We start from the raw sequence: 12355 nt of genomic DNA on the forward strand, positions 1-12355 counted from the left end.
ATCTTGATTATATTTTATGTCTTACTCTTTGTATTTTCATTTAAGCTACTGTATTATTAATTTGCCCAGCATACATGCTTCAACGAGGCAATAGTTTGATTCAAAGGTTTGATTTAGTTTTCGTTTAGTTTTTGTAATTTGTAATTCCAATGAATGTGCTTTGCAGTGTAAGAGCTGATCAATCCTTTTGTGTCTCCTTCAGAATTACAAAATAATCGGACGACACTTAAATCATATAAACAGCCATTCTTCCTGATAATCTTGCTTGGAATTTGTAATTGATCCACTCCATCTTGGCAGGTATAACAAAAGAAATGTCGACTGTCACTGGTCATACTGGTCTAATCTAATCGATATTTTTGTCAATCCGTCAACAAGCTCTTTCAAGCTCGTTACAACAAAAGAAAATTACTTTAGTATTTTATGCATGCTCAGTGGCATGGCAGCACCAATGGAATTCTCGCGATTCACAATACAATGCGCCGCCAACGGTAGCTCTTGCTAAGTTCAATTTTTGATCTCCAGGGTCGACATCATCTTCCTAGCCATCATTGCATTTTTATTCCAGTGTGATAATAATAATAATGCTGAAAACAGCGCCACGAAGGATTCCGTGTGGTCAATAGATCGAATGGATCTACTACAATTATTGTAAAGTGCTGTTTAGTGTACATTCGCGTGTAACATAATAATATTGACATTTAAACACACAATAAGATGTTCCTGTGTTATATTCGTATTACGCGGGCTTTGGATGTCAACATTTTCCCATGATGCACTGCGTATTTTGGCCTTTCCTCAGCTACCGCCGGAGGCGCATCCCCGGGGCGCATCGTATTGTGAATCGGCCGAGTTACAACCGATAAAAAAACTTTATGAACAGGGCCGATTATTTTTTGTCTGCGAGTTACAAATTGTAGAATGTAGATGAAAGATTTGAATCAAACTAACGTATTGGCGATTTGTAGACCTCTTTGCCAACGAACACGTAGTTTTTTGGTAAAATGGTTACTCGCCCCGGGTTACTCGCTCAGTGTGCAGAAAATCGCAATGGAGAACCGCAAATCGTTGCGGGAGATCCGAAAATGCAACATATGTCACAACGGAAACATGCCAAGCTATTAAATACGTACTGGTTGCAAGACCTGTATTTGGTCGTGTGTTATGTTGTCACCTTTGTGACATCGGGACAAGATTATTAGTATTTACCCGATGTATTTATAAGATTGTTGGGACACTTGTTCTATATTTATTTTCAACTATTGCTTGTTATCCCCTACAACCTGTCACCCCCAGCATCCCCTACAACCTGTCACCCCAGCACGCAATTTTTATTATATCGTATGGCTTATTGGAAATGGAATACTATCTCTTTGTCCCCAGGTGAAATTCGTTCTTACATATCAATTTTCTTTCCTTAAAGATCAGGGCTCAGACGGCATCGTCAATAAGTAATGACATGCATGACTTCATTGCCCATTAACAGTTTTTTGACAGATGAAGGTGTCGTCCTTTCGTTTCTAAAAGAGAAAAAATACAACTCTTAGGGGCTATTCTTCTGACGATATAGCATTTTATTGTAAGTTCTCTTCAGAAGGAGCAAGGTTATTGAAAATAGATAAGTGTCTCAACATCAATTTAAGTAATAGTATCACATAACTTTCAAAAATCAAACTATGAATATCTTGGTAGGAGTATTCTTATCCAGGCGATTACATGATAAGAAAACACATTTCAAACGAATACTCGAGTTGTATTGGACTCAGCATCATAAAACTATTCAGGTTCAGGTGTTATTCATTGCATTGATTGTGGAAAAACATCTTAAATTTCTATTTGAAATAGTTTACACATGGCTTACATTATCATCTATACTGTTTGAATAGTATTTTTAGTAAAAACGTAAGATTGACATAATAGGAAGATGGTACAAATGATATGATTTGTTGGGGGGCACTCACCTGTACTCAGGTGCTTGGTACGTGTATGTGCGGCGGTCGAAGGTCCTCTTTTCATGCTCTACAATGCAGCAGTTCAGAAGACTTATAGTTGGGGATCTTGCTCCAAAATGGTAGCTCAGGTTGGAAAAATTTTGAATTTTCTTAGCTCCACAATCTATAATTTCGGGCCCGATTTTAATTCACTAGATCCAAACATAATGTTGAAATTTCTTCAGTTTTCAGTTCCCAAAGCTCAGCGCTCCGCACACGCCTACCAAAATGAGAGTGTCCCCGGGTTCTACATACTATAGTTTGATCAGCTCGTAATTTATCTGCGGGACTTAATATTAATATTAATAATTATATTTTATTTTGAGAATTGTCTTGTCGTGACATCTCGCCAGAAGCATCGCAAATTCCTATACTTTGTCTACTTTCATTAACGCAAAAAAAAAAAAAAAAAAGACCAGACAGGTCAACTATATCACTCTTAACTCCGGCCTAACGATTCCCGCGGAATACGAGCTGATCAAACTATAGAGTGACATTAGACATGTTGTAGACAGGGTTAGAATTTCACACGTGTACTTGTGACGTCAATTTAATGTCACTGTAAAAAATCGGCACTCTTGAATCACATAAAATTGACGTTACGCTTCTACATACCGTATCCACTTACGAACATCTAATCCTGTCTAATAATCCTATTACTTGATATGTACAATTCAAAGGATAGATAACCAGGTTGAACATTTGCAGTGTATTCAGCTTGCATTTTGTTTTTGTATTGTATTCTGGTATTGAAAGTTTCTCTTCTTGAACCGCACAATAGAGGAGTAAAGTTAGGTTGCAGACTGAAAGTAAAATATTGACACATGACTTTGTACGTGGTTTTGTACTTTTTATTTGAAATATTGTATATCAGAAAATAATATTATGACAGTAATGATAATACTACTTCATTCATCATTCTGAAACTTCAGCATTCAGAATTTCACAGTACCAAGCGCTAGCCGCCATGAAACATGTTGAAAAAGTAGTTGAGAGATTTTAGTTAACATCTCTCGGAGACTTGAAACTGGATGTTCATCAGTTCACGCAATCCCTTCGTTTTATAAAGAATCAGCAGCAATTGATCGCGGATTCAAACGTTAACTTCCATGTTCCAAAGAAGTCAAGACGTTTCTTCGATACTATCCCAGCTTGCAGAGGTAGTATTGCCGGTGGTTTTGTATGTAACATCACTTTTATGGACATGATTAGGTCTAAGTCACCTCCCGATCAGTTGTTCCCCGGAGTTGTCCTTAGTTTTGCATTTCGCTGGTCTTTTAAACGGTATTCTAGTACGCAATTTAAAACTAACGACGGGTTTCATGGCGACGTACAACCAGATATATCTACAAGAAGGTATTAATCGACCTTGAATCCGTTTGAACTTCTGTCTGGAAATCCCTGTGTGTCCAAATCATGTTAAGCGGACATAAGTGATGACATTTTGACTATGTAAAATATTATTTATAAATGGCAATACGAATATTGTCATCTCGTGACTCAATTAGCAGTCTCTTATCTTACGGATGTGATCATGTCCATTTTACCAACAAAGGACTAATTCGTATCGTATAGATAAATGTTACTATTAAGTACTATTGTACGTCCTCTGTGATTCTGATATAGATTGCCTAGGCAGATAAAGGAAAGAAAACGCATTCTGACATATGTATTTAAAGATACATTAAGAGTCATCATTAACAATAACAGAGGCGCCGGTAATTCGTTATAGTTTTATCTTGCATTAAACCAACAATTATTCTGTCACAGCGACAGAATAATTTTTATACCATTTATGTATTGGGTTTCCATAAACATAATGAACGAAAAGATCTTTATTATACTTGTATATAATATTTTTAAATTTATTTTAAAGAGACAATCAGGCATTTTCTGAACCAGAACATCCTTAAGTTTGTCGATTCAAGGTCAAATCTGACATTCAACATGAAGGTCGGATAAAATTCTTGGGGTAGTGACATTCGAAAAAAAAGGGATATAACATATACGATCGCGAGTATTTGCAATACGCTGGCGAAATGATGTAATAAATCGGATTAAAGGAGTGTTTCGTGATCCTAGCATCCTCTTTTTATGACATTTTTCAGTACATATCCACGAAAAAAGCCTATTCCCAAAATTTCAGTTGATTCCGATTTTGCGTTTGCGACTTATGCATGATTATGTGTATTACACTGCTCCATAGACAATGTGTTGTAATTTCGTTCTGGTGCACCAGAACGAAATTCAAATTTCACGATATCTTTGCAAAACGAATTAATCTGCAAGAAATATTTTGTACATAAACATTATGTAGCCATTGGTTTCCAGTGATATAAAAATCTCAACTTTTTTTTTTTTTTGTTGGGGGGATGAGGCTGTGGATCACGAAATGCCCCTTTAACTACCATAGCAATAGGTGAAAACAATTTTGAATACACCGCGCTGCACTACAAGCAAGTTGTACTCATCTCCTGTGTATGACTGCAATCATTGATTGAATACAAATTACCGGTCTTTTCAAAGATACCAATCTTACAGATACGAGTGATCAGCATGATATGGTTCAATGCAGAGGTATACCGTACCGCGTGAACGTACCATGCAGCGCGGTGAATTCAAAAATTGTTTTCACCTAATCGCTATGGTAGTTAATCCGATTTTTATATCACTTCGCCAAGGCTTGTATGCTTGTTGATTATTTTTTGGTGGTGTCACACAAAATATTTTCTACGAAAAATTCTGATTGTCCCTTTAAAAGGTGTAAAAAAATTGAGAATAAAGTATTAATATAATCTTTGGTCATATTTGATCGAAACAATTTCGGTAGATATCTCACGATGACAAACCATGTCGTCACTACTTGGTACAGAAGAGTGCACGGAGAACAAGTTGATTTTATTGCATGTGAATATTATAGGCCTATTTGAAAATATTGTAACAAATTAATCTTAGATCAATAAAATCTTGTTATTCCTGTATCACATTCTTTTATTAGAAGTGAAGACAATTATTTGACTGATGCTGGACATCAATGTTCTTTGCTTCCGTATGATTTGTTACGCTTTCCTAATTATTTTACTAATGTTACAAGCACTGTCTTTATAATGTTTTTTTTTTTACTATATAGTATTTTGTTGGCTTTATGCTAATAGTAGTGTACGGAAAGGGAAAGTATTTGTTATAATTATTCATAAACAGGTTTAAAAAAAACTGACTTGAAACTTATTTCAATTTGTTTAAGCATAGGTTGTGCAAATCATCCTCGGGAGACACGGGACATTAAACTGACGTCACCCACAAAAAACGCCTTCGTTATACAAGGAATCAGCAGTTATACAATGTTATATATCGCGGATTTGAACTTGTCTGGTGTTGAACTAGAAATATCTCACTTGACTCATAAATAGCGTCCGCGGTGGTTTTTTTTTTGTTGTATTCACTGGGACCTACTTATTCAGATTCTGTCGGATGGCGCCGTAGCACCCTTAAGCATTTTGAAATAAATTACCCCTAAGGATTATACAGGGCAAAAAATACCAATATTGCTTCACGGTAAATTATATTAAGTTATTCGTCTAATGAACGGCTCTTTTCAGAGCCACCAAAAACTTTAGACACTAGTAGATAAGCGACATCTGCTTGTTCACTGTTCAGTGAACGGCTCTTTTCAGAGTCATCAGTAGGTAAGAGGTGGCCTACATGTCTCATACTTAGGTATTTTGTCCTGATGAAGTGAGAGCTACTCCTGACGAAAGCTTGTTCGATGGCGAACCCAATGAAAGCTTACTAATTATTCGTCTAGACCAAACGATCACATTGGCGTTAAATGATTCTGAATAAGTAGGTCTTGGAGATATAGAAAACACACAAAAAGACAATGTGTGGACGCTACTTTGGAGTTTTTTTGCTTAGGCGCGAGATTTTACTACACGTTAACTTTCATGCCAGAGATTTTACTCGATACTGCACCTATTTGTAGAGTTGCTGAACATATTGTCTTTTTTTGTGGGTGACGTCACTTTTACGTCTAGCGTATCCCAGAGAAGATTTGTACAACCTGTATATTATAATGCCAAGCCGATATGCATACTTGGTTTCTCTTATGATGCAAGCCAATGATGTACATACTATTTTGTTGAAAATTTCCCTGAATTTAATATCATATATCATAAAATGTTATATAATTATTCAGAATCGCTTGTCGGCATCACGGTATAACAAGTTAAGATACCCTTTCTGAGTACCAACTTAACTGGACAATCCCTGGTGTACAATTATGGTACCCTTTTTTTTTGCTGCTTTGATGATACTCGCGTATCGCGTCCGGCCGAAAAAAAAAACCCTTTAATACTTAAGCGAGATACTCGCGTATCTCTTCCGGCCGTAAAAAAGAAACCGTTTTGGTTTGATTTTTTGTGCTCGGGGTACTATCAAAAAAGTTCTTCCTTGGAAGTCCCATCATAGAATTGGTAATCAGGGTATACTTTTATTATCTTTGGTTCCGTAAAGGAAAATTGCATGCATTGCTTATATTAAGGTTGTGGACGGCACTTGTGTAAAATAATAATGCATTTCAGAATTTGAAGTTTGGGACAGCAAGCTACTGCAACAAATATCGAATGTTTCGATGGTCTATGCTTGAAGAAATAATATAGAAAAGTGCAGAGATTTAGTTGTCTGTTAATTGGTGTTTTTTATTGCAATAAAAATACAGCAATATATATTAAAATCGATTTTCATATATTAATTTGGCTAAATTGCTCAAATTAGAGAATCGTCGTTTTGCATAAACTGTTAATTTTAGGTAACAATTTCATTGAATATAATTATGATGACTAGTTTAATATTTTCTTCTCATTATGTTTTCCTATTCACATTCAAGTTTTCTGGGACGATTACAGTGTCACTTTAAAATGTTTTTCCAAGTCCTTTTTAAAAAAGTTCAACGTCAAGGGTATACATAGGACCATGTGCAAAATATTACGCACTAGACGGTTATCATGATTATAGCAATACGTTTTTAAAATTAGGCAAAACATTTTTATCTTCTGTTTTTGCTCATTAAAGGCTGTGGTAGACGTACACTTGTCATGATATAATGTCATCAGCATGATCATTGTTCGCGGGGTTATATTTCATGTAAATCTATAATCTTTCGCTCTCTTTCTCTATAAATAATATTAATATCAATATCTTTTGTATTGCATAAGAATATTAAACTGTTTTATCTGAATGTAATTGTTTATTTAATAAATTATTTTCAGGTTTTTAAAGCTCTTTAAATATGTGTGTTTATGTGGACTCATTGAAATATAAAAACTTTCTTCTTGTCCCCGATGATGGAAAGCTCCCGGGAATGCTCCTACCAATAGATTGCAAAAGAGGTGTACCTTATTATAATTCAGGCGGTTGGAGAGTGGTATGTAGTATTCCACATTAAACCATTATTAGTTCCGCTTACTTAACAATAATAAAACGAAATATTTTAGATTTAAAATCTAAGATCGACCGGGGTTCGAACCAACAATCTATGGATCCATATACCTCGGATACCACTGTGCTACGAGTCGTTCTACCAGAAAGGCATCTGTTTATCATACTTATTGATTACGGAATAAAGTGCATACACACGATATACTATGGGGTCTTTTTAATCTTTTTATAATAGTCGCAAGTTGGTAGTTTCGAGATGTCGTAGCTGCTGCGTTGGTGTTCTTTCGTTCAAGCCAAAAGTATGTCAGTATGTCCTTTGTGATTGGGACACAATGGGCCATTCACGAATGACATACTACTGGCTTGTACAGGTGCGTGGCAAACAAATAACATCAACTCAGCAGCCAGACTTCGAAGCAGCATTTGACTTCAAAGCAGCATTTGACACCATATGGAGGGAGGCCCTTTGGAAATGTCTGCGATCAGTAGGAGTAGACACCAAACTGGTGAACCTCATGGTCGTGGTAGATGGAAAGATCACCGATTGGTTTGAAGTCCTAGTTGGTGTTAGACAGGGATGTCTTCTCTCACCACTCCTCTTCAATCTATATCTGGAGTTTGTCATGAAGGACATCCAAAATCTAGGCTCATGTGTGCAGATGGGTGACATGTGCATTAACAACATCCGATATGCAGATGACACCACGCTCATGGATATGGACTTTGAGAACCTGCAAATCTCCACTAATGAATTTGAAAAAGCATGCAGCAGCTGGGGGATAAAAAGTAACCCAACAAAATGCAAGATCATGTCTGACGATCCAAGAGATATCATGCTGAACCAAATGCCCATTGACAAAGTAAATAACTTCTTCTTTCTGGGTAGCAGTGTGCCCTCAGTAGAAGAGGATATTAAACGTCGCACAAAGTTGGCAGCCTGGGAACTGAAAAATACCATCTGGTCTAATCATGACATCACCAGATCGCTGAAAGTAAGGATCTACCAGTCGCCCATCCTCCCTATTGCCACCTATGGGTCAGAATCCTGGGCGTTACGTGAATCCGATCGACACAGACTGGATGTTTTTGAAATGCGATGCCTTGGAGTTTCCTTACTTGCCAAAACTTGCAACAACTCCATCAGACAGAGTCTCAACATCACTAGCTCCATCAACGATGTTATCTGGCGGAGACGTTTGAAATAAGCTGGGCATATCTTCTGGATGCCTCAACAATTCCCCACCAAGCCTACATTAATGACTTTAGCAAGAAAAGACCACCAGGTTGTCCACCAACCAGATGGAAGGACCAAATTCAGAGGGACTTGAGAATGACCCCACATGAAGCAAAGACACAAGCAACAGACAGAACTGAATGGAGGAGGTTTACTCGGCAGCGGGCAAAGGGCCACAACGGCCTGTGCAGTTAAGGCAAGTAATGTAAGTCAATTCAGCAGCCAGGATGTCTCGAAAATACCAACTTGCGACTTAATGTTTATTTCGTGGTAGCAGGTCATACTGCAGTTACTGTCCGTTTTCCTATACACAATACACAGTGCTCTTTCCCATTGACGCGTGACCCCTACAAATAGCCCTACGTTAACAGTATGGGGATATGACTAGTTAACGTCGCTGTGTGAAAAATAACCGGCCAATATTAAAAGTACTCTTCTAAAGTTCTAGAAAATATGGTTTTTAACATGTCCTAAATTTTTAGCTAATTTAGATGTTTGGAAATATTCGTACTTTGGTGTTTTAGTTAATGTTATAGGTAATAGTACATTGCCTAGTTAACGTCGCTGTGTGAAAAATAACCGGCCAATATTAAAAGTACTCTTCTAAAATTCTAGACAATATAGTTTTGTAACATGTCCTAAATTTTTAGCTAATTTAGGTGTTTGGAGAGGGTCGTACTTTTGTGTTTTAGGAAGGATATGTAAACGACAGATAACACCAAAAATATGAAGAAATTATTTCCAAACCGTGTTAAGTCAACAATCATTATGTTGCTCATTTTCAAGAATGCTGGTTTACAAAAAGCACGCCATTGTCTCATTTCGTGAACAATGGTACACATACCATTGTTTCCTTTCGTTTCCTTTATAATCGGTTACCCAACTGAAGCTTTAATACAAACTTTATTGCGATATCGCACATGAAAACAGTCACATGTGCACAGCCAGAGAAGATCCGATTTAATCAGTTGAGCTGTTTCAATGAGTGTTATCTTGGTTTAATAGCTTTTAATGGGGTTAAGTCCTGCAAAAGGTCGAGATGAATTCTACTGTAGACATGACTGCATCATGTCACATTTTGGAATCAAGTGAAAGTTCATATTAATTTATATTACCCCAGTGACATTTTGAGCCCCGAGCGTGTTTTGTTTAGGTATTACGAACAAAATATGTTAGTTTAGTGACACTTCTCAAGAAGTCGCATTATACTGTTCTATGCTTCTAGAATCCAAATCGCTGGAGCAATTTAACCAAAAAACTTGGAATAATATAAGACTATTTGGGTGATGGGTCTCAAAGGTAAAACACCATGTGTTATAATCGGACCACCAACATTTAAGTACTCTTGAACAATATGACGGGTTAGTTTTCGCACCGAAACTCGCGATGTTTATTTGAGTATGTCCTATTGGGCTACGATTTTGTTTTCACAAACATGCATAAGAACTTGACATACACAGAAGTATTGTAACATTGCTGAAAAAAAAAAGAATTCGACAAACTGTAAGTTGAACGTTGATCCAATATCCTGTCGATTTCATATTATTAAAAATTATTAGAAATTAACAGCCTTACATCATCTACATGATGTAAGGTTTGTTGATTTCTTCTATCCGAAACATCCGTGTCTTAATTTACAAGACAAAGGTCCTTTAAGGTCTGGGGACTCAGAAGAAAGAAAGACCACTTAAGGTGGCTGTGTACTCTCAGACATGCATGTAGTAAAAGTGCAATAACTTTGTAATTATTCGCGCAAAACATATAAAAGTATACATTTTTATGAAGGCAAGACATCAATAAATCTTAATATAAATACAGATTTGGGGTAAAAACAACAATTTTGAAGAAAATCACAAAAAGTGAGTTTTTGGCAATATTTGTTAGGTACATCATAACAAAGAAACACTCTTTCCAAAATATTTTATTTTGTTTTTAGCTCAATCTTGAGGCTCCATTCCAAAAACGGTTTTTTTATTTTTTGATATTGGCCTTATTTTTTGAGATATTGACCATATAAGGCATCAAAATGAACTTTTAAAATTCAAAAACGCCTATTTGCACAAAATGATGCCCAAAATCGGAAATAGACCAAAATATAAAAAAATGAGAAAACTGTTTCTTGAGTCGATCATGCTTTTTACGATGATCATATTTGCTTACCTATAGATGCTGTATTTATTGAGTTATCGTGTACCTAAATCGTCATTTTACCGAGAAAATGAACATTGAAATAATGGCCGTTGAAGTTTAAAGTGGTCACATTTTGCACTTTCATCGAATCTCACAGGAGAATGCGACAGTTTTCGTTTTGTAACTTATATTACGTGAACATCGGGTAAATCCACAGCCCCTTGAGAAGTTTGAGCGAAATCCATTCATAACTTGATATTTAAATCGGGGAAAGAACTTGAAAAACCCACATTTTATCAGCTAAAACGGAGCCATTTGACCACTAGGTTTTTGTGAAATCAGTGCTTCCGTGGTGTTTCCATAAGATGCGCCGCGCATGCAGATAAGCGTCGCGTATGCGTCGCGTATTTGTGCGTTAACAAATTGCGCGATACGCAACGCGATGAGTTGTTGCGCGGGTGTACCTTGCTGGTACAACAAAGATTTTCTTTCCTTTTCAATTTCAAACACGAGTGGAATAGTGAAATAAAATCCTTAAAATATTGCAGTTGGAGTTTACAAATCTGGATTTTCATTCCTTGTATTTATAAAAAACATAACAAGGTACAAACATATCATAAAAACTCAATTTTGAGAAAGAAACAATGGCTAGAGTACACAGCCAAAGGTATTCGATGACCTTGAATCACAGCAAAACATTGTTTTGTGTGCTTAGTTCATTACGTGCTTAAATGTCATTCATAACCTCATTAATAAACGCGATGTGTGCGATCCACATTTAGTTATTTGTGAAAACGCGAACGCAAATCGAGGTCATTAATATCTCACAATTGACCGAAAAATGCGTAATTGTTCCAATGTCGCACACAATTGACCGGCGTTTGCGTGTTGTTGTGCGTCGAACAAACTGCGCGCGCGCCGACTGCCGTATTTGGATTGCGCGCTACCATATTTGCACAGATTTTGATACGCACTTTTGTTATTGGTCGTCATGTTTTAGCCTGATCGATTTTGGGAAAGGGAAGATGTAACAATCATCTATTTTTATAAACTTTTGAGCAAAATTTTGTGTTATTTTGTAAGGTGTAGTGATTAAAGTAATGGTTATGAATGAGGTTAATAACTTTGCATCGGTAATATGTCGGGCATTGTGAAAAATCTAAACATTTTGCTTTGGACCTCGGAATATCCCTCGGGGCTACGCCCCTCGGGATATTCCTCGGTTCCAAAGGCAAAATGTTTAGATTTTTCACAATGCCCTCCAAATAACCGATGCGCAGTTATTAACCTCTAATTATATCCTTTATGGAGTAACCACGTGACCTTATTATTGCGATTAAATATCTCGAGTCTCCTAAACATTACACCTGCTATTTTCTTTCAAGCACTACTCCCGTGCAGCTTTATTCCGTAACAAATTTCCTGATACGTTGCAGAATTAAATAAACCAATTAAACCATTTGGCGACCAGTCTAAAGGCATTTAGACAATTTGTGAACTTGAGATAATCTGCGTTTCCGCCATTGTAAGCACTGAAAAACGCGCATGTCACATCGGTGACACC

At 36.6% G+C, this 12355-nt stretch overlaps 1 protein-coding gene across 1 annotated transcript in view; it reads left to right on the forward strand.

Annotated features, from left to right (window-relative positions):
- LOC140159104 (neuronal acetylcholine receptor subunit alpha-3-like) overlaps nucleotides 1–12355 on the forward strand; it is a 99681-nt gene that overhangs the window by 86110 nt on the left and 1216 nt on the right. The window lies entirely within an intron of this gene.

The sequence above is a fragment of the Amphiura filiformis genome, chromosome 1 (genome assembly GCF_039555335.1).
Source record: "Amphiura filiformis chromosome 1, Afil_fr2py, whole genome shotgun sequence".
NCBI classification, from domain to species: domain Eukaryota; kingdom Metazoa; phylum Echinodermata; class Ophiuroidea; order Amphilepidida; family Amphiuridae; genus Amphiura; species Amphiura filiformis.